A 22,661-nucleotide genomic window follows, 5' to 3' on the forward strand; every position below is an offset into this window, starting at 1 on the left:
GCTTACAAATCACACTTGTACCCACAAGCTGAAATGAAATTCAGTTCTACTGAACAAATTCTGACGCGGTTCAAACTGCTGTAGCAAAAGAAAGAGCCCTAGCCCAAGGGACGAGCATATCTGTACTAACAGCAGTATCAGCTCTTGAGGCAGTAACAAGACCAGGCATTCTAAATGCTAAAGCTCTAGATCCAAAGGGAAAATTCTCTTGCAACAGAAGACGTGAAACACGTATTTGATCCGAAAATGATAAAACTAGAATATCTAGAATATGAAAATGAATGTCCTCTGTCAATCGAAATTCTGCCTCTCGAACATTACACCTGTGTAATCTACACGGACAGATTTGCACAACACTACGTTGAGGAAAAACAAATTTACAATGCAGCGTGCGCGATTGGTAAAGGTCGCTGGCGCTTGGGTAAATTTAGACCGATGGTCACTAAAACTGAATCACTCAGAAACTGTACAGCTCAGCGAGCTGAAATAAGATCTCTAAAGATGGCGCTTGAAAATGCTGATCGCGAATTCCCCACACTGATAGTGTGCGATTCGCATTACTGCGTCCAGTCTTAAATTAATTCCATGCAGACCTGGATAAAAAATAGTTACAAAGATGAGACAGGTGCCACAATAAAGCATAAAAACTATGGGAACAAGTAGTTCTTTTGCAGAAAGAACTACGAAAGACTCACGTGATACATACGCAGAGGCTTCAAAGTGATAGCGTTCACGTTGCAGGGAATTCATTGGCTGACAGAGCCACAGGGGCAGCGGGTCAACCGGCTTCTATAGCTACAAAAAAGCGTACGAAAAAACAAATAGACGGTGAAACGCTACTAGCAGTAAAAGCCTCATTGAAAGGCAACTATGCGGTGTTACCTCTAAATTATCCACTCGGAAATACATACATAATAGATGCAAACTCCGTTCCGTTTGCTCAAATCCCTGTAGTGGGGGATAGAGTAACTCCAAACACGAACCGGAGAATCTTCTTGATACAAGAAGCACACATGAAAATGGGTCTGAGGCACCAAGAGATCCTGAAATCTCTAATAGAATTACAATCACGATACCGGTGGCCGGGAAAGAGCGTACATGTTTATAACTTTGCAATGGATTGTCAGGACTGCAATAGAGATCGCAGTCAGGAACCGGACCAGGAGACTGACAATAGCACAGTCAGTCCAGCCCAGACACCTCTGTTAGATAGCATTAGACTGTCTACACGCAGGCATCCCAACGGTCGTATGCGGTCCCACAACTACTAGCACGAGATTCATTTGGATGTGGCCCCAGCGCTCGGCTGATGCCAGAACTGTTATAACAGATTTGCGAGTCCTTATCGGCACATACGCAATTGGCCTGCTAAATTCTGACCAGGGTCCCGCGTTTAGCTCTCGGGCTTACAAGGAGGCCATGGCCAGCATGGCCATTGCATTGCGGTCCATTCCATCCCGAGGGAAATGCGGTAGTGGAGAGAAAAAAACGTGACATAAAGCAATCTATAACAGCGAGGGTATTAGGTTTGGGTGACGGGTGGGTCAAAGATCTAATAAGTGTCCAACGTAGTCTTAATAATCTGCCAAGAAATTCACTAGGAGGCATCACTCCGTACGAACTTTTGTTTGGTACAAGAACGATCATTCATGATCTCGATTGTCAGACTTCAGTGGTGAAACAAAAAACCTTTGATATCAAAGATTGTTTGGCTGTTTTACAGAACTTAAATGAAACAAGAAGAAGTCTAAGTAACACAAAGCTAAAGTCAACGACCACTGAAGAAAAACCACCTGTCCCAGCAAGACCTGTCTGGATTCCAAAGTTTGGGGATCTGGTCAGAGAAAAGATTGCAGTGAAGAAGGAATTTGGGACTTCTTACAGAAAAGCAGTACCTGTCTTAGCTGTCAGCGGAACAAGATCAGTAGTACTACCGCCCCTTGCTGGTAAAAAGGAGAGCAGAGTTGTATCAATCGACCTGGTAAAACCACAATCATGTGGCCAATAATACGTAGTAGGCCCAGTGGACTCCCAAGAAATAGCAGAAGACCAAATCTTGCTACAATCCAAGAGGTTCAAACTGAGAGACTAATCACATTTGATAAACCTGCAGTGAATAAAAAAGGACTATGCAACAAAACCATGGAACTCGTGCCTCTTGAAACCCAAATTGCAACAGTTCGTAAAGAAATACCGGTCTACAATGATGTAGCATCTGAACATACATATCCAAAGATAAATGAAAATCCGGAAGAAGTTCCACCAATTGACAGAACTGCATCTGGCTACTTTATTAACTTTGATTACTTTTCTGATGATCCAAGTGAACATGGAAACAAGCCAGCAAACAAAACTTTCAAAAAGAAAATTACAGAGCTCTTTCATCAACTCGGAGAAACATATCTGATTTCACCATGGATTGAATTATGGATTGTGTTAGGCGTACTTTTCCTCCTTCTGTAGCTCATCTTGGTTTTAAGTTTGGATGGATTTATTGATGGAAAATATAGTACAATTGTCACAGCAAGTCAGAACATCAACTTGGTCCTGAAACCACACAGATCTTCTCACATCGAAAAAAGAGAACTATCATCAGTGAACATCACAGCAAATCCTATACCTGGTGGTATAGCATGGGACACAACTGATTACGAAATCTCTGGCCCGGTTGAACTCTTGAAATATCCACATCAATTCAAGATCTCCTTAAGTGACTTTGTATACCTAGTACTTTCTCTGATGATTGGGACTTTGAAAATATTAATAATATGATGTCAGAATTAGAAATATCAGCAAAATTTACAGAACATGATTATTTACAGGGTTCTTCGAATTATGAGGAAATGCATTGCTTCAATCACTTTGGGCATCATTACCTGCATAAATCTGCTAACCCTAGAAATGTTTTCAGTTATAATCAGTGGGAACATTGTCAAACTCCGCCAAAAGGCAGTTCCAAAACATTTTATGAGAAATTCCCATACTTCTCAGGGTTTAATAACACTAATCCAGAAACGTTTTATTTCAAAATGTTAAATAGGACAGGAAGGAAAACCATGTTGACAAATACTAAACTGATTTATTCTGAAAAATTCTATGAAAAAATGTCTACATTTGGTTTTAATTTTGGAAAAATAACATTGAGACAAAAACCATCTGGGATACAAAAGAGTGGCAGGTACAAGGTTTAGAATCATTATTTAAAGCCTGCATGATCCCAGAACAAATAATGTTCCTGAATGACACCATTCAACAAACAACCTGTCTTGGCCTAGCCAAGATCAAAGATTTAAACAACCAGTCTACACCAAAGCCTATGCCTGATAGAAACAACACTACAGATGAGGGGTTAGACGTGTCTCATATTTTAAAACAGAACAATTTCTGATTGGAACAAATGGTTGATCTGGCCCAAAGACACTAATAACTGTCAAGATAGATTCCTGAACAAAACACAGGGGTTCAAACAGAACATGCCAGACCCAAGATATTCCCAGAGACAACATCCAGGGATAATTACAACATACAGTGTAGGAAAACTATGCCTCGAATGGCTACAGAAATCCACACTACCCGAAATTAGGCAACACTTAACTTTACTTAAAGAAGGTGCTGACTTACGAGATTTCTTACTGAGACATCGCAAACACAGACAAAAACGTTTCATGTACGCCGGTATATACGCAGCTTACAATGAAGCTTGGAAAATAACACAAATTGAAACTGCAGAAAAAATACGAGAAATTGATCGTATTAATTTGGAAAAATCACTTTCTGTAGTGGACAATGGGTTAACGACTCTGTCCTCCAGAATTTATTCACTGGACAGCATTGTATCATCTGCTATTGATATAATAGAACAGGATATGCTAATGTTACTATATGGTCAATCCCAATTGTGTTCTATTGTACAGCTAGGCTGGACGTTACAAAACCTCAGTTTAGGCTAAGTGCCATGGCGTCTGATAAACACAACGTCATTATGTTCTATCTTTAACCTTACTGATAGACAAATCTCATTGGCACAAAAAGGAGCAGACTATACGTCGCTGAGCATTGAAAAACTAGAAAAATTACCATTGACAATGTCAGAACGACCGGTCATTGAATGGATAATACATGGCACCATTACAATCCGGATAACAACGCTTCAGTTTCAATACTGCCAACAGTATATACCAGCAGGCCTGTATGAAAGGTTGGGTAAAAGATACATCAAGTCAACCTGGAATTTGCCTTATACACATAGATGTTATAGTGAGGGGAAAAAAAGAGGTATTTCTTAGTGGTAACAATTGTAAAAAATCACTAAGCGGTACACGTCTGTGTCAAGGTATTAACTTGCATGGAGCCTGCGAAGGTTCATCAAACAACCTTTCATGTCATCTGCACGGCACCCCTGCTACACAGATAGAGCCCTTTTTCAGACAACTTTCCAACGGTAGATACGTTATAATAAGTGACCACAGCTGTTGTGGCATGATGCCAGGAAAAGCTTATCTCGTGAGCGTTACTTCCAGGGTCATTTGTTGTATGCAAGTATTGTATCCAAACAGCAATCCAGACATGGAGGCAGCAATATGGCCTTCTGTGAATATCTCTACTATTCGACTTGATACTTTAAGCAGAATGAAGTCTATTCTTTTACAGACAACTGTGCCTTTAACCTCGTCCAAAGAGACGTATGATCTGCAAGTTGCAAGGACAGCGGCAGAGATACAACCCTATTATCAACAAATTGCCCCGTGCATTTCGTAGAAATGTTAAGCCAAATCTTAAACATGTCATATACCAGTGGCATCACACATGTATTTAAGACAATTTTTTCGGGACTGTTAGCACCCTTTGAAACAGTTCTGGGCATCTTCCCGAATTTTGTGCATTCTTTATTCGGTGGCCTGCCTCTTATTTTGGGACTCGTAGCAGGAATTTTATTTTTGTTCCTTCTGCTCCGATATGGCAAGCCAAGTCACAGACAAAACTCAGGCTACGATGGAAGAAACAATCCTAGCAATACGATACCGAGAGCGTATCACTAAAGTCCTCGGATTGGCCCGGCTAAGAGATCGGAATACTACCTGGTTTCTTTCATTCAGACCAATCTGGCAAGATTGCATCTTACCTGTCTTACACTACCATCAGCAGTACCAATGGATATCGATGCTTTGCTTGGTTCGGTAACGGCTCATGTAACGTGTTGTCCCCAGCGGCTACCTATTCTGATGACGGCATTCGTTGAGACCTCACCATTACGATTAGGTGGCGGTGAGGTACGAGATGAAAGCGGCACACAGGTACAACCTTCCGTGACCATTGCTGATCTAAACAGCGAGGATGGCAATGCATCGCATGTATGCACTATTTCCACTTTTTCGGAGTTGGCCCAACTGTCACCTACTGTTGTAGACAAATTTTTTGCCGGCCTATCTGAGGTAATGTTCTTTCCTAACAACGGGAATAATATTTGAAATAGCGAGCACACAGCGTCCCCTGAACTTTGAATTCGGCCTTCAGTTTTGATAAACAGAACTTCTAAAAAACATTGGAACTATTTTTCTTCCCGAAAGCGAAATTATTTTTCTCCAGTTCCCAAAATATTTACTTTTTTGGGCACACGGTACTCTGCTTAAAGTAGAACTATACTTAGAGAACAAGATTTCTATTTTTAAAATACCTAGAGACAATAGTTTGATTTAGCCTCTAGCACATGTACATTTTATAAATATGTGATGAAATGGTCTCGACCTTCTCTTCTGTATTAAGAGCCATTTCATGAATATAATTTTCGTGATTCATTCAGTCAACATTCTAAATGAACAAAATATGCATTTTCTGAATGATACCTCTGCTTGATAACGTACAGTATAATACTAATTTTTTCGTGTATCTGTACCATTTCAAATGCATTTTATGTATTTTGGGGTGGGCTGGAAAACACATGCATACTTATATGTTTATATATTGCTTAGTATTTAGTAATGATGGACATTATACGTGGAGTGGGTGTTGTGAATGTATCTAGGACCCTAATTGAATATTCCCGATTCATGCCCTTTTGTGGTTATAACAAATCATATCCTTATAAAGGCATAAGAATATTATCCATATTTAGTCATAGCCAATGCAGTCCAAATACGGGAAGGCTACTTCCCTAGACTCCTAGAAAGTACAACGCGTTCTTTAAACAAACCAAGCCTCCAGCAGCCCGGGAATTCCCCCTGCTTCTGTTTTGATTTGTCCTAGAACTCCTGAGAGTCCTGAAAGAACTGCCAGTTCTTAGTGACAGTTCTTAGTGACGTCTTATGTTCAACCTTACGTCAAACTCGGCACCTTCCAGGTATCAATATACCAGCATTTGCCTTAAGCAAACACACGGTGGTTTGGAGCAGAGCGGCTATCTACTTACCCAAAGCCCAACTGATGCGAGTGCCGAAGGAAGCCGACCTTCCTATTTGACGCACTGAGAAAGACGCTGTCTTTTCTCCTGCCGAGAAATCCAGCTCCAGTGTTTCCAGTCACCCTTGCAGGTTGCTGGGAGATCGAGTCCTGAGAAAGAGATGCAAGACCTCCTTCAATCTAAAACCAAGGTACGGAGCTGATTAGATCCTTAGAGAATTCTTGATTAAGAGTCTTGGCAAAACTAACTTAACTTAAACTGCAGCTCACTTACTCCTTCCCACGTACTAGGCTTAGGTTAGGTACACCGGGGTAGGCGTACTTTAGAAGCACCAGTTAAGTACGTTTAGTCAACTTTTATCATTGTACGTATTGTACATATTTTATCCGTTTTAAGTATCATATGGCTCAGAAACCATATAAATGCTTTTCCTTTTACTGTACGCACTTTACTTTATGACAAGTATTGCAATTGTGGCAATTCACTTCTCTTGCATGAGAAAGAAGAATGCTCAATAAAAAACAACTTTTATTGAAAACGCCAGTCTCTCTATTTCTCTGCACTCTGGTGAAACTAAGCATGCACGATTGACTGAGTGAAATAGCTATCTATTGTTTTCACACAACTCTGGAGATATACTCCTTATTCTGGAGGGAGCAACGTGGTCATGTTTGTGCAGATGTCAGATGCTAATCCCTTCTTGTCTATTCAGGAAAGTTAACTCATTCCCATTCACTCGAGAAAGTTTCTAGTGACCTCTGAGCTAGCTGCCATTCATAATTAAGTGTAACATAGTCAATAGAGACCTAGTCGACCTCAGTCCTACGTCTAAACTATCGTTTATGTTATTCCAATGCGCAGAGCCTATTGGGAATGTAGGAACTACACTACAAGTCTATGCCACTCTGCTCTAGACCACCCTACGCATTCCTTGATTCTATGCCACTTCACTTTACTCCACCCCACTCTACTCTATGCAAGTCCAATCTACACAATTCCACTCTAAGCAACTCCACTAACACCACTAACTTTTAGCCAGGCTGAACAGTAGCAATGCTGCTGTACAATATGGCTAAAAGAAATTGCAAAGCCAATAGCGTCCACATAGGAAAGACCTATTAGCTTTGCCAAAGCTTGTTCTAATTTCAGCATAGTTGAAGAGACCGCCATCTCACAGCTTTATAAGCAATATTCTACATTTCATCCACTGTGCCTGGCCACATTAAATCTGTTATTTGTTTTATTTTTTCAAAGGTTTGCTGCAGATTAATGTATTCTTAGGTAATATAAACCAGTTAGACCAGTCATCATTTTATTTTTCACTATATTACATTTTTTATGTCCCCCTGTTACTCTCGTTCTTTAAAAAAAAAAGTGCAAATCTTGGCCTGCCTACAGGAAAAGCCTACAACTTGGCAGCTTTATGAAGTTGCGGTTTACCAAGCTGACCTGTAAATGTAAATTAACGATTAACATCCGACTTTGGAACATGACTCAGAGAAGTGTTGGAATTCCTCCCAGGCTTCAAATCCTAACTCAGGAAAAAGAATGTCTCTCAGCTGGTGACCAAAGAGAGATACAGAGACAAAGTAATTTTAAACCAGTAAAAACAAAACCCAGACCTTGCCAGTACTTAATATCTTTTGAGAGAAGGAGGCAAAATGGGGCAAACCTACAGCCACCCAATTGCAAACCGTCAGAACAGAGGAGGTAATAAAGAAGCCTGGAGTTAAAAACAAGCATTGTCAAAGCCAGTAGGACTAGCGTATGCGAGATTTAATTAATGGCTATGCCAATTTTTTTAGCCAGGTTGTAGAGCAGCACGGGAGTGCCATCAGCGTCTGGAACTCTGGCTCCTGGATTTCGAACCACTACTTGATTGACTGTTATCAAGGCCGAAATGAAAGCTCGTCTCTTAAAAACTAGTTCTAATTAGCTAATCCTACCTAGATTCTGCCTGAGCTAATCTCTTCCTATCCTGCTCCTACCAGGCACTCTGAACATCTTGAAAGAGCTTGTGCCTGGCTCTGTTCACCTATTTCATCAGTCAGCCGCCTGTTTTCTGCGACATCCTGTTCCACCTTCCCCATGTGTTGGACCACTGCTGTGTGTTCACTTTTACCTCGCAAGATCTTTTTTCTTGCCACTCACTGAACTTGGTTAAATCCCTTATGTCCTTATCTCTTATGAGATTAGAGCGGGATTATTGCTGACTAATGGATGCACCGCACTATGCTTATTTTGTCTTTCACCCACCTCTGTTCATTATGTATTTAACTTATCACTCTGGATGGTTCTCCCCCTTTTTTTGTATTACAAAATATTACTCTATTACTCTTCACCTTCCATGGAGCTTTTTCGTGAAATTGACAGTACCCTAACCCAGTATTTAGGGGGGTGGGAGGGGGGGGAGGGGGGAGACCGTGAATGTCCCTGGCACACTGCCACATACCTCCCTACGATAGGGGCATGGGGGTAACCAACCTCCACCTCTACTATCTGGTCACGAGGCTCATCGTGATTCACGACTGGTTCGCAGGGGGCTGGTCCGACCCGGCGTACCTGTTGAAGCTCTGTTCACTGGACTTCCCACAACTCCAGGCCTACCTGTATGGGGCCCCCATACCACAGGTGCTCCCATCCATCACTCAAATAGTGCTCATGGCCTGGGGACAGCCTTGCGCCACACGAAATGGGACCGGAAACTCACCAGGCAGATGCCCTTGTGGTGTGGTGTTTGGCTGAGAGAGGCCTCGTCTCTCCGGGACTTCCGTTGGTGGGACAACATTGGGATCTCGCTAATAGGGGACATCTGGGTTGGGGACCACATCAGAGCCTTTACAGATATACAGCAGCGCTAGTCCCTCCATTCCTCCCAATTTTATTAATACCTACAGCTAAGGCATGCCCTTCAAGTACATATTCCATCTCCCACCTCCTTCCCTGAATTCAGCCCCCTTGAGGCTCAAGTGATGATGAGGAACCTGGGTAGAGGGGGGGTGTTGCGGATTTACCGCTCCCTAGTGAACAATGGCCCGCATCCCTAGACTTGCTACATGCCCGCTGGGAGGGTTGGTTGGGCCCCCTAGAAGACGCAGACTGGAGAGATGCTCTCATGGCCCCCAAAACCTGGACGACCTCCAAGTTGCGTCTAGCCCAACTCTATTCCCTCCATACGGCATCCCTCACTCCTGCGCGCCTATGCAGCGCCTGTATGCGGCCCTCCCCGACCTGCACGCAATGCAGTCATGCCCCTGCGGACTTCTACCACATGATATGGCAATGCCTTGTCCTTGCATTAATTTGGGTGGTGGTGGAACTGGAACTCACACAGACCCTGGGGTGGACGGTTCCCCATGACCCACTACGTTTGGTCCTGGGTGTGTTTGATGGCCTCGATGGATCTCGGGCCGATAAGCGCTTCCTAGGAACAGCGGTGGCAGTAGCTAAGCGAGATATAGCGGCACTCCGGTCTCAGGTCAAGCCCCCTACTATACGGAAATGGAGACGGGTGGACTGGTTTGGAACTCAAGAGGAACCCCTCTTTGAGGCACGGCTGCCCCAGCTTTTTGGCAAGATATGGAGCAAATGGTTCAATCTACTGCCCTAAGGGGCACGTGGGTGTCTTGTAAAGGAATAACCATATGGATTAGTTACTTACCTGTAATCCTAGTTCTCTTCCAGGGGTATGCTCATCAAAGTCATGAATACTCCCGCCCACGTGCGGGACCCCGGAGCAATAGCCAATAATATGCATATATCTACATATATATACATATATATAAATACATATAAATACACTTAAAATAACCATATATATATATATATATATATATATATATATATATATATATAGAGAGAGAGAGAGATAATATGCATCTACATATACATATGCAGCCCAATATAACCATACTAGGCTCAAAAAAACTGCCCCAATTGCCTGTAAAATCTTTACATTTGTTAAATAAAGACATATAAATTACATTATATGAAAATGCAAAGAAGAAAGCACTGCCTTTGTTTTCTTTGAAACACACAACCTTTATTTTCAAAGGTAAAACAAGCATTTGCAATGCAATAGGTCTCGCATTACGAAAGTTTGAGCTATTGGTCTTGTAAATGACAATTTTTTTATTTATGTGTTGGTTTTGAAAATAGCGAAATTAATAGCTTTGTCATTTACAATGCCAATACTTTTAACTTTTGCAAATGGGACACCTATAGCATTTGTAATGCAACATGTTTTGTATTTACGGGACTTAGATGTATTGATATTACAAATAACAAAGGCTTTAAATTTTTTAAATAATTAACACTTAAATAAAAGTTATTGTAATTTATAATGGCAATAGCTTAAACGTTTGAAAATAACTTTTGTGAAGATGATGTTCAGTGTATTTCATTGTGAGAAAATCCAAGAACAGAAGTGAAATATTAACATCTTTTTGTGACATTTGTAATAAAGCTTGAAACATTGAGAGAACATATTTGAACCAGTTGTTGTTTACTGGTTGCACAGATTGATGCTGTGGTGGCGCGGAGTGATGTTGTGGTGGCGACGAGTGATGCTGGGGCGTTCAGTGATGCTGTGGTAGCGCATAGTGATGTTGTGGTGCCCCTGAGTGATACTGTGGTGGTGCGATAGATAGAGTGAGGGCGATAGATAAATAGAGTGAGGGCGATAGATAGATAGAAAGAGTGAGTGCGATAGATAGAAAGAGTGAGTGCGATAGATAGATAGAAAGAGTGAGTGCGATAGATAGATAGAAAGAGTGAGGGCGATCGATAGAATGATGGCGATAGAGTGAGGGCGATAGCTAGATAGATAGAGTGAGGGCGATAGCTAGATAGATAGAGTGAGGGCGATAGATAGATAGAGTGAGGGCGATAGATAGATAGAGTGAGGGCAATAGATAGATAGAGTGAGGGCAAAAGATAGATAGAGTGAGGGCAATAGATAGATAGAGTGAGGGCAATAGATAGATAGAATGATGGCGATAGATAGAGTGCGATAGAGTGAGGGCGATAGATAGAGTGAGGGCGATAGCTAGATAGAGTGAGGGCGATAGCTAGATAGATAGAGTGAGGGCGATAGACAGATAGATAGAGTGAGGGCAATAGATAGATAGAGTGAGGGCAATAGATAGAGTGAGGGCAATAGATAGAGTGAGGGCGATAGATAGACAGATAGATAGAGTGAGGGCGATAGATAGAGTGAGGGCAAAAGATAGATAGAGTGAGGGCAATAGATAGATAGAGTGAGGGCAATAGATAGATAGAATGATGGCGATAGATAGAGTGCGATAGAGTGAGGGCGATAGATAGAGTGAGGGCAATAGATAGAGTGAGAGCGATAGATAGATAGTGAGGGCGATAGATAGATAGAGTGAGGGCGATAGATAAGCAGCAGATCAGCACAGGAGAAGAGAAGATAACAGGGAGTTAGAGAAGGAGGCAGGGTGGAAGAGAGAAGCAGATCAGCACGAGAGAAGAGAAGAGAACAGGGAGTTAGAGAAGGAGGTTGGTGGAAGAGAGGAACAGATCAGTACAGCAGAAGAGAACAGGGAGTTAACCCCTTCAGTGCTCATGACAAGGTCAACTCGTCATGGGTTTTACCTGCCCCTTGCTTATGACTAGTTGACCTTGTCATGAACAATGGGTATCAAGGATCCTCCGCACCCAGCGGGAAAACCCCCTAGCAGCCAATGTGTTAAAGAAGGAGGTGGGGTGAAAGAGAGCAGCAGTTCAGCACTGGAGAAGAGAATAGAACAGGGAGTTAGAGGAGGCGGTGGAAGAGAGCAACAAATCAGCCCAGGAGAAGAGAAGAGAAGAGAACAGGGAGTTAGAGAAGGAGGCGGGTGGAAGAGAGCAGCAGATCAGAACAGGAGAAGAGAAGAAAACAGGGAGTTAGAGAAGGAGGTGGGTTGGAAGAGAGCAGCAGAACAGCACAGGAGAAGAGAACAGGGAGGTAGAGAAGGAGGTGGGGTGGAAGAGAACAGTAGATCAGCACCAGAGAAGAGAACAGGGAGTTAAAGAAGGAGGTGGGTGGATGAGAGCAGAAGATTAGCACAGGAGAAGAGAACAGAGAGTTAAAGGAGGCAGGGTGGAAGAGAACAGCAGATCAGCACAGGAGAAGAGAATCGGGAGTTACAAAAGGAGGCAGTGGAAAAGAACAGCAGATCAGTACAGGAGAAGAGAAAATGGAGTTAGAGAAGGAGGCAGATGGAAGAGAGCAATAAGATCATCACAGGAGAAGGCAACAAGGAGTTAGAGAATGAGGCGTAGGGTGCGGGTGGAAGAGAGCAGCAGATCAGCACGGGAGAACAGAACAGGTAGTTAAAGAAGAAGGCGGTGGAAGAGATTAGCAGATCAGCACAGGAGAAGAGAACAGAGAGTGAAAAAAGGAGGCAGGTGGAAGTGAACAGCAGAACAGCACAGGAGAAGAGAACAGGGAGTTAAGGAAGGAAGGGGGCGGAAGAGAACAGCATAATAGCACAGGAGAAGAGAACAGAGAGTTAGAGAAGGAGGCAGGGTGAAAGAGAACAGCAGATCAACACAGGAGAAAAGAAAAGGGAGTTAGAGAAGGGTGCGGGTGGAAGAGAGTAGCAGATCGGCACAGGAGAAGAGAAGAGAACAGGGAGTTAAAGAAGGAGGTGGGGTGGGAGAGAGCAGCAGATCAGCACAGGAGAAGAGAACAGGGAGTGAAAGAAGGAGGCAGGTGGAAGAGAACAGCAGAACAGCACAGGAGAAATGAACAGAGTTAAAGAAGGAGGCGGGGTGGAAGAGAGCAGCAGATCAGCACAGGAGAAGAGAACAGGGAGTTAAGGAAGGAAGCGGGTGGAAGAGAACAACATATTAGCACAGGAGAAGAGAACAGGGAGTTAGAGAAGAAGGTGGGTGAAAGAGAACAGCAGTTCAGCACAGGAGAAGAGAAGCGAACGGAGTTAAAGAAGGAGTTGGGGTGGACGAGAGCAGCACAGGAGAAGACAACATGGAGTTAAAAAAAGGAGGCGGGTGGAAGAGAACAGCAGTTTAGCACAGGAGAAGAGAAGGGACCAGGGAGTTAAAGAAGGAGGTGGGGTGGATGAGAGCAGCAGATCAGCACAGGAGAAAAGACCAGGGAGTTAAAGAAGGAGGCGGGTGGAAGAGAGCAGAAGATCAGCACAGGAGGAGAGACCAGGGAGTTAAAGAAGGAGGCGGGTGGAAGAGAGCAGCAGATTAGCACATGAGAAAAGAACAGGGAGTTAAAGAAGGAGGCGGTGTGGAAGAGAGCAGCAGATCAGCACAGCAAAAGAGAACAGGGAGTTAAAGAAGGAGGCGGGTGGAAGAGAGCAGCATATCAGCACAGGAGAAGAGAAGAGAACAGGGAGTTGGAGAAGGAGGTGGGTGGAAGAGAGCAGCATAACAGCACAGCAGAAGAGAACAGGGAGTTAGAGAAAGAGGTGGTTGGAAGAGATCAGCACAGGAGAAGAGAACAGGCAGTTGAAGAAGGAGGCAGAGTGGAAGAGAGAAGCAGATCAGCACGGGAGAAGAGAAGATAACAGTGAGTTAGAGAAGGAGGTGGGTGGAAGAGAGGAGCAAACCAGCACAGCAGAAGAGAACAGGGAGTTAAAGAAGGAGGTGGGGTGGAAGACAGCAGCAGATCAGCACAGGAGAAGAGAACAGGGAGGTAGAGAAGGAGGCGGGTTGAAGAGAGTAGCAGATCAGCTCTGGAGAAGAGAAGTGAACAGGGAGTTAGAGAAGGAGGTGGGTGGAAGAAAGCAGCATAACAGCACAGCAGAAGAGAACAGGGAGTTAAAGAAGGAGGCGGGTGGAAGAGAGCAGCAGATCAGCATAGGAGAATAAAACAGGGAGTTAAAGAAGGAGGCGGGTGGAAGAGAGCAGCAGATCAGCACAGGAGAAGAGAACAGGGAGACAGAGAAGGAGGCAGGGTGGAAGAGAACAGCAGATCTGCACGGGAGAAGAGAACAGGGAGTTAGAGAAGGAGGTGGGTGGAAGAGAGGGAGGGCGATAGAGGAAGGGAGGGCGATAGAGTGAGGGCAATAGATAGATAGAGGGAAGGCGACAGATAGATAGAGGGAGGGTGATAGAAAGAGGGAGGGGGTAGATAGATAGAGGGAGGGCGATAGATAGATAGAGGGGGGCGATAGATAGAGTGAGGAAGGGCGATAGAGTGAGGGAGGGCGATAAATAGAGTGAGGGAGGGAGGGCGAAAGATAGATGGGGTGAGGGTGGGCGATAGATGGAGTGAGGGAGGGAGGGCGATAGATAGTGAGGGAGGGCGATAGAGAGATAGATAGAGTGAGTGAGGGAGATAGAGTGAGTGAGGGCGGTAGAGTGAGTGAGGGCGGTAGAGTGAGTGAGGGCGGTAGAGTGGTAGAGTGAGGGCGGTAGAGTGGTAGAGTGAGGGCGGTAGAGTGGGGGCAGTAGAGTGAGGGCGTGAGGGCGGTAGGAGGGCGGTAGAGTATCCACAGAGTAGGATCTCTGGTCAGCGGCACCTCTGCCTGCTGGCCAGGTTAATTTCAGCAAGAAGAGTAAAAAAAAAAGCAAAGGTGAGATGATGCAGCTGCTGTTGCTAATCACGGCATGACACGGGCACCATATACCATTTTCTTTTAACTCAATGGTCTTAGATGGCAAACGTCACGTACTTCGGCAAAGCGAGCAATAGCGTTATTGATGTAGTGGAGCTAAATGGCAGCTGTTGGACCTTCCGAATAAAAAAGTGTCGAAAAACATATGATTGTGAGGGTAGGACAGCAAAGGGGAATGGGTTTGAAGGGAGGAGGGAATATAAAATGAAAATAAAGTCATGGGTGAAGTGAGTGGGACAGAGAGCACACAGGAGAGGCAACAAGAGCGTAGGGGTCAGTGAGTGTTGAGAGGGAAACAGCACACTAAGACACAATGATTGGAACTGGAAAACACATACATTCAAGGACTGCTGAAAGAAAAACAAAATAGTTCCCTAAATGTTAACAGTAAAAGCATGCAAGACATCCAAACAACAATAAAAGAGAATATCAAAGGAAGGGTGGGGGGGAACGAGCATATGGGGTGTCAGCGATAACGCAAGTTAATTGTTGTAAGAGGGGGAGCAGGAAGTAAGTCCGAGCGTGCGCTGGCGAAAGCAGTCTGCTGCTTTCAAGTCCGATGCCAGATGCCAGCTTAGGGCTTGAATGCCTCCCATGCACTGGCCACAAACCGCATTCCAAAGGTCTTTGGCAGCATTTTCTGGTGCCCCTCTAAATCTCTCGCATAGCAATTGCTTACGCAATAGCTAGGCTCGACCTAAAAAGGTGACTGTAAAATATTTTCCTAGGATCACACAATGTGAGGCAAATTTATGGGTCAAATGCATTTCAGTTAGGTCAAGTAGATTATTCAAATCACTAGATCTGTAGTCTATTAAAGTTTTTCTGATTTATTGAGGCCTATTGTGGGATGTAGTAGAGGTCTGCACCAGGGTTGGGATGGGCCCCGTAATAGGTCCGAAGAGGACAGACAGTGCAGGGGTGTAACCAGCCGGTAGTAACCTGACTGAAGGCTCCTGCAGTGCAGTTCTGTGGGGCCTGAAGGCATGTCAGGGGGAGCCAGAAGCACACTGAAGATTTGCAGTATAGCCACTTTGAAGGCCACATTATGTTGTGCAGTTGATAATGATCTGGGAAATACTAAATGGGGTACTCCGTCTCAGATTTCTTCTGGATACACAATGGTGCACTTATTATAAATCTCACACTAGAATCCAAAAATACACCTTGTGTGGGTCCATGATCTGCATCTGCTACCTTCAGTCATAATGTGGCTTGAATTCAGTCACACCGTAAACCATTTTGTAAGTTGTCGGAAAACTGGCAAAATCGGAAGGCATGGAAGAAAGAAACGGACCTGCTATGCACTGGCCTAGAAACAGCCTCCCAAAAGCCCATGCCACCAGAGTCAAGGCTGCTACCATTACATTGGCATATGGAGTGCCTGTCCTTGACAACAGATAGGCTCCGATGTGAGTGTTGGTGCATATGTTAAACAAGCATTTGAAATGCAATAGGTCTTGTATTGGAAAGAGTTTAAGCTATTGCCATTGTAAATGACAATGCCTTTCATTTATCTGTTTAGATAATTAACAAATAATTACAATGCCAATAGCCACAGTTTCTTGACATGGAGTGGCATGTTACACCTTTCAAGCTGGGGTCCTACCCTTACTGGCACTCAAACCTAGGTACTAAAAGAAAGGGGGGAAATGGATCTGGTGAGTCAGGCAGTAATCTGAACTGAATTGACTTGCTGCTCATGACACACAGCAGGTCAAGTCACACTACATATCAGAGCCCATGGCCTAGTTGTCTTTACACAGCTGTTCCTGATGTACGTTTGTTGAAATATTGGTCATCAAATTTGCATTTAATTTTTCCTTCGCAATTATGAAAAAATGCTAGTTTTTAATAATTATTCAATCAGAGGCTGACACCTCACTTTGGAGTTTTATATGTAAGAGCAAATAACTAGAGCTGGCACAAAGTTTACCATTCTTTTCTTATTTCCTAGAAGGGTCAATCTACAAGACTCAACTTCCAGATAGGCCCCTGATTGCTTAGTATATTAGAAGGAACAACATGCTTTAGTGTGCACATGCGGATTCTGGTACAGCATCTATTTATAGGGGTAAACAAGGTTCTTGCCAGTGTCAGAGAGTCATAACCACTGTGTCCTGGTGCAGTGTTCCGACACCAGGAAACATGCAGGGCACATTCGGCAATCCTATGGAGGGATTAAAGAATATTTCTCTCGCCAACACCCCCATCTAAATGCCTCACTTGTCAAGAAATTCCTTTGTCTGAAGTGTAACTTTATTATATGCTCGTCGAGATTAAGTTTCAAAAGTAAGGGAACAGAGTTTGCCACTCGAGCTTAGCACCTGGTGTGTATCTTAGCAAGTCAGACGAGAGGTAAGAAAAGTGGGAAGGTAAAGCAGTATATGTAATTACGCTAATCATTACTATTTATCTAGAACACAATACATGCTATTTTTAGAACATAATAAAGTATGTTTACTTTTACCCAAATCAATAGAACCCATCTCATCAAACCATTGAGCTAAACATGCATGGTTCCAAAACGTACGCCTTACAGATATCACGCAGATGGTCACAACGGGAACATAACACACTGTGCTATTTTACTAGCATATGAATGTGTGTCCTTCACGCAACAAATACATTATTCCACTGGACCATCTTACACAGATTTGCACATCACACGCGATGCTCTGCAGAAAACACTCAAACACTCTGGGTCATTATGATTTTGACCTTCGAACAGAGCTTAACCACAGCCATCCGTAGCAAGTATTTTACCACTTAAGCTATTTTCACAATATTATAGCATGATATTTGCTGACTACAAGCTCACTTTGCAGGCTGCTACGTTACGCCCGCTGCACTACCCTTAAATAGCGGTCTCGTCTGGTTTGGAACTATCAGAAAGAAATACTTACTGAAATGTAACCTAAAGCTTGGTGCCCGGGAGCGAGAGGGGGCGCACACAGGCTGCAAAAGGAGCATCTGAATGATAGATAGAGAGAAGGACGGCTGGGTGATGGCTGGTGAGCATGAATGGAAATATGAAGAGCAGAATGGATGGATGATAGAAGGATGAATATGTGAAGAGACCAATAGGTGGAAGGTTTAAATAAAGTAGGAAAAAAAGATCTGAGGAGAGAAGGAAGAGAAGAAACGTGAATGGATTCGAAAGGAAGAAAAAAAGACAGAAAGATGGATGAAGAACGATGTAAATGAAGGATGAGTGGATGGATAAAAAAGCAAGCGTTTACAATGCAATGGTCTCGCCTTTGCAAAAGTTAGAGCTATTAGCATTGTAAATTACAATTTTTTTATTTATGTGTTGGTTTTGAAAACAGATAAATAAATGGCAGTCATTTACAATGCCAATAGCTTAATCTCTCGCAAATGCCACACACAAACACACAGACCCACACACACAGAGCCACACACACACATAGCCACAAACACACAGAGCCACACACACACAGAGCCACACACACACAGAGCCACACACACACAGAGCCACACACACACAGAGCCACACACACACACAGAGCCACACACACACACACACACAGAGCTACACACACACACAGAGCTACACACACACACACACACAGAGCTGCGGCAGGGATGAGTAAATCATGCGGCAAGCAAAGCCAAATTATGTGGCGTCATGCAGCACACTTTATGCTAGTAAGATGCCATTTTGTCATTTTTACACTTGCTAAAACTACCTGGGCATTGGTTGCACCTCATTTTTTCAAGTTTAACCATCAAATGTAGCAATAAGCAACAAAAGGTGACCAGTCAAGCTCTGGCAGGGGCCTTCCATGGAGCAGCAACACATGCTGCTCCACTTTTAGTAACTTTTGAAACGTTTAGCTAGAAACCTTTTTTTTATCTGCAGATGGTGCAGCAGATAATGGATTATGCGCCAAATGTACAATTATGTGAAAAACGCTGCAGCTGCACAATTGTATAATTCCAGTGGCACTGGTAATAGTATGCCTCACAATTCTGCACTAATTGAATGTCGTTTTGCACATTCATCTGCCCAGGCAGCGCCTAGTTTGTCTTTCCAACATTCATTCAGACCCCTTACATCAGGGTAAGACATGATACCTTAGCCGTCCCTTCGTCACTGACAATGGACTTCTTTCACAGGCCGAAACAGGGCCCGACCAATGACGTTCAAAGCAGCACCACACAGCGGGGCATCATGACTACAGTGGGGCGTTGGTGGATGGGGGTGGGGGGGGGGGGAGTAATTGTCCGTACTGGCTACTAGGGCAGCCCAACGTACTAGCCTGCATCCCACTGGTAAAACAATTGTATGGCGGAATGGCCAGTCCGCCCTTAGCCACAAACTAAATAAAGCATTTAACGCTTTGTCACTGGCCTTCAAAGTCACCAAATCCGCACTTCAGCTCCATGCATTGGGCTGTAGAGCCAGCATTAGGATGTCGGCTGTTCCAGGCTCCCATTAGCCACATACTCTTACAATGAGCTATGAGTGTAGCAAGTGGGAGGGGCTGGGGCGGGGCTAAGGACAAGACATATAAGATACTTCTGCTATGCGGCCTAATACTTATATAAGAGCGAAATCAAAGAAACAAGCAGGAATGCTCACACAAGCATTTATTTATTTCTTTATAAAGTTTTATATAGCGGCATTCCCAGAATGTCGTTTAAAATACCTCCCTAGTGTCTGGATTCTCTCCCTCTTTCACTCGCTTTGCTCACACACATACACACAAACATGCACACACAAGCAGGCAAACATCCAGACATAAGCAGACAGACACTCATTCAAAGGCCATTTTACACCCCTTATCTCCTGCGCTTCTCAATTGCCGCTATTGCTGCTGTCAGCGGGATGCCTGGATTCGAGTGTGTGCACACATACACACCATGGTGTGAATGTGATTGATAGCACAGGGCCTGAATGGACCCTGCTCTGTCAAACACAGTGTGTTGGGGAACACTGGACATTATGCGAATGAGCCCTGCCGAATAGTTTAGAGGTGACTCTGCTTGGGTTACAGAGGTGCTTTGGCTGTCAGACAGCCTCGTTCGTGTTTGTGAGTACTACCAACAATAAGCCTACCTTTGATGAGTACCTGTACTCTCCTTGGCAGCAGATAAGTGCCGGTACTCAGAGCGATAAAAATTAGAAGTGCCGGTACTCAGTACAGGTGAGTACCGGCCCATTTAAAGCACTGCTCACACCTACACTCTACCATGACGCTCCAAGAATTAAAAAGAAAACATAAACCATTGTAATTAAAAAGAAGTGCAAGAGCTAGCCATCTAGTGGGTGAATTGGATAATGTGAAACCAGAAAAACCTTGGACTAATTCTGGCTTCCCGGCTTTCCCAAATTGTGTGATCCTAGGAAAATATTTTAGTTTATAAAGCCTCTTTTTTTCTTCGTTGTCAGATATGAGAAAAACTTTCAATACACGAATTAAGGGTGTGCACTGTACAAAAATAATCTGGTGTATTGATGTCAAACGTCTCTGCATGTTAACTATCTTTTTCAATTTTAAAGAGACCATCATATTTTCACACGATGGTTGTTGCACGATTTAGATTACACGGGCTGTTAAGAGCCTCACCAAACCCTTTGCTCGTTTCTGGCTCGGCTTCCCCTGGCAATCTGTTGGCTCGCCCACCTCTAGTGAAAGCTGTGTGCAGTTATACAGTTGGTGCGCAGAACCTGTCAGTCGGCTGCGAGGAGTGCATATTTAGGTGTATACAGTTTGGGTGCAGGTTGTCTGCAGAGCTTGTGTGCATGTTGCCAGCAGAGTTAGATTGGGGGCGGAGTGCAGTTTTGTGAACAAGCTGCGTGCTCGGTATGTGCACGGGTTATTTGGAACATGCATCAGTGATTGTGTGCAGAACACGTAAACAACTTGTTTGCAAACTGCGTCGATGTCTGGTTTCTATGCGCAAATTTCTACAGCCATTTCACTGTGGGCGTCTCTACGTTTCCCTCCTCACTCTCTAGGAATGTCTCGTCACTTCAGGCACGCAGCAAGCGCTGTAAGTAACCCGAACCACCGCGCAGAAAGTAAAATCAGCTTTGCTTCTTTCAATTCCCGGAAATCCGTCCTTTTCGTCGCTCCTTTAAGGCAAACTGCGCAAACAAAGTAAAGAAACGAGCACTTCGAGTTGTAAATACCTCCCAGTGCCGTATCCGTTGTGTCCTGGCGCCGCCGCTGTCGCTTCCGCCACTCACAGCTTCGCTGGTCTGCCGCTTATCGGCTGCGTGTGCTCTAGTCCAGCTGCCAGCAGGAGCAGCAGGCGCCGCCTCCCGGCACAGCCAATCCCAGGGCTCGGGAGGCCCGAACTCCCGGCCACAACCGGCTCTGCAACCCCAGGCAGAGGTGAACGCACTGGCAGTGCTCCGTGACCCTGCTGCGCCAAAGTCTGATTGAAGGCTGCCCCCGACATGGACAGAAGGCCATTGTCGGACTTGGGGAACAAATGGCCTCGGACATCCAAATAAAAGAGGCCTCCAGTAGCAAATGGAATAGCTAAACAAGCATTTACAATGCAATGGTTTTGCCTTTGTTAAAGTTAGAGCTATTGGCATTGCTCTTGACATTTTTTTTATTTATGTTTTTTTTACATAAATAAATGGCCTTTGTCATTTACAATAGCAGGGCAGGGCACAGGGAAGGGGGGCGAGGAGAGACGAAGGAGAGCTGCGGGCTCAGGGAAGGGGGGGGGCGAGACGAAGGAGAGCTGCGGGCTCTTGTTGTAATGCTTGCATGGATGAGTTGGTGGATGCATGCATGGGTGCATGCATAGATGGGTGTATGGATAGATGCATGGATGGGTGGATGGGTGGATGGGTGGATGGATAGATGCATATATACAGCCAATCCCTCAACAATGTATGCAATCCACCAACCCATCCAACCAACAACCCATCCATGCATCCACCCATACATCATGCATACATCCATCCATCATGCATCCATCCATCCACCCACTGTGTCCCACTCCGACCCCTCTAAATATAACTGATTTTTTCTGTATATAGAGATGACTGTATTCACTAGTATATGCAGTAGACCTTTCTACTCTAACATTCCTATGTGACTCTTGCAGTACATCTATTCATATCCCTTCCATATGTATATAGAAATATAACAAGAATCAACAGTCTCTTCTTTGTGTGACTACATTTCAATTGTTTTCCTGTTTGTATCTTTTACTTAACGCATGTAAATCAAAGTCCTTAGGTTTGGCAACTGGTTCTTATGTAAACCGCTCTGACACCTTTGGGTAAAGTTCGCGCTACATAAAATCACATTAAATAAAACTTTACCCCACAAATCCAACCATTTATTTATTTATTAACAAGTTTGTACCGCGCTACGAATCGACTCCCGAAGGAGTATCTCCGCGCCTTTTAGCACCTTCAGCGAACAAAAGAGACACTAGCTGTGTATTGTCCTAACCTCGGAGTGGAATTCTATTTCTGAAAGAGAAAGGTTTTCAATTTTTTCCTAAAAGGAAGGTGTTCCCTGCACTATCTGATAGATAAGGGAAGGCCATTCCACAATGTTGGACCTGCCACAGATAAAGCTCTAGACCCCTGTCTTGCCTTCCTAGCCATAGGTACGCATAACAGAGCCTGTTCGCTAGACCTGAGAGATCGTGTGGGAACATACGGGATGAAT

General features: G+C 44.1%; 1 protein-coding gene across 2 annotated transcripts in view; it reads right to left on the reverse strand.

Moving 5' to 3' along the window:
* SUOX (sulfite oxidase) overlaps positions 1-21,262 on the reverse strand; it is a 345,156-nt gene extending 323,894 nt beyond the window's left edge. Inside the window, exon 1 of one of the 2 annotated variants that reach the window (XM_086963912.1) lies at positions 21,152-21,237. The gene's annotated coding sequence lies outside the window, so the exon portion shown is untranslated. Of the gene's footprint in view, positions 1-21,151 lie in introns of both variants that reach the window. The other variant, XM_086963911.1, reaches the window with a different exon arrangement.
* Positions 21,263-22,661: the final 1,399 nt, after the last annotated feature.

This window comes from Lissotriton vulgaris, chromosome 1_1, assembly GCF_964263255.1.
Source record: "Lissotriton vulgaris chromosome 1_1, aLisVul1.2, whole genome shotgun sequence".
NCBI lineage: Eukaryota > Metazoa > Chordata > Amphibia > Caudata > Salamandridae > Lissotriton > Lissotriton vulgaris.